The 1107-nt window shown below is 52.5% G+C and overlaps 2 non-coding genes across 2 annotated transcripts; both read left to right on the top strand.

Annotated features, from left to right (window-relative positions):
* Positions 1-271: 271 nt before the first annotated feature.
* Positions 272-390, top strand: LOC119346654. Its single transcript, XR_005167843.1, has one exon. It is a non-coding gene; the product is annotated as a 5S ribosomal RNA (ribosomal RNA).
* Positions 391-687: 297 nt separating this feature from the next.
* LOC119346655 lies at positions 688-806 on the top strand. Its single transcript, XR_005167844.1, has one exon. It is a non-coding gene; the product is annotated as a 5S ribosomal RNA (ribosomal RNA).
* Positions 807-1107: the final 301 nt, after the last annotated feature.

Below are 1107 nucleotides of genomic sequence, written 5' to 3'. Positions count from 1 at the left end.
CAAAACAAAACGCACGTGTAAGTAATATATTTACCGTGTTTTATTATTTTGCACGAGTGCGGTAAGTCATAGCTGGGTGCTCACGATTCACGGGTCCAGCGTCCGCGTTGTGGCGCGGCAAGCGTGCACTGGTGCGGTTGAGAGGGAGGGGTGGAAACCGCGTTAAACTCGTCTCCGTAGTTGAGAGGGAGCGGCCAAAGCAATGTACAATCGTCTTTGTAGTGGAGCTGGGAGGGGCAAGGATAAGGGACGAAGACCGGGGTAACATGTCGGATGCGATCATACCAGCACTAAAGCACCGGATCCCATCAGAACTCCGAGGTTAAGCGTGCTTGGGCGAGAGTAGTACTAGGATGGGTGACCTCCTGGGAAGTCCTCGTGTTGCATTCCCTTTTTAATTTTTTTCGCGCCGCTTGCAAAACAAAACGCACGTGTATGTAATATATTTACCGTGTTTTCTTATTTTGCACGAGTGCGGTAAGTCATAGCTGGGTGCTCACGATTCACGGGTCCAGCGTCGGCGTTGTGGCGCGGCAAGCGTGCACTGGTGCGGTTGAGAGGGAGGGGTGGAAACCGCGTTAAACTCGTCTCCGTAGTTGAGAGGGAGCGGCCAAAGCAATGTACAATCGTCTTTGTAGTGGAGCTGGGAGGGGCAAGGATAAGGGACGAAGACCGGGGTAACATGTCGGATGCGATCATACCAGCACTAAAGCACCGGATCCCATCAGAACTCCGAAGTTAAGCGTGCTTGGGCGAGAGTAGTACTAGGATGGGTGACCTCCTGGGAAGTCCTCGTGTCGTGTTGCATTCCCTTTTTAATTTTTTTCGCGCCGCTTGCAAAACAAAACGCACGTGTAAGTAATATATTTACCGTGTTTTCTTATTTTGCACGAGTGCGGTAAGTCATAGCTGGGTGCTCACGATTCACGGGTCCAGCGTCGGCGTTGTGGCGCGGCAAGCGTGCACTGGTGCGGTTGAGAGGGAGGGGTGGAAACCGCGTTAAACTCGTCTCCGTAGTTGAGAGGGAGCGGCCAAAGCAATGTACAATCGTCTTTGTAGTGGAGCTGGGAGGGACAAGGATAAGGGACGAAGACCGGGGTAACATGT

The sequence above is a fragment of the Triticum dicoccoides genome, unplaced genomic scaffold, assembly GCF_002162155.2.
Source record: "Triticum dicoccoides isolate Atlit2015 ecotype Zavitan unplaced genomic scaffold, WEW_v2.0 scaffold46270, whole genome shotgun sequence".
NCBI classification, from domain to species: Eukaryota; Viridiplantae; Streptophyta; class Magnoliopsida; order Poales; family Poaceae; genus Triticum; species Triticum dicoccoides.
The sequence above is the reverse complement of the archived record's forward strand: the minus strand, read 5'-3'. Positions and strand labels throughout refer to the sequence as shown.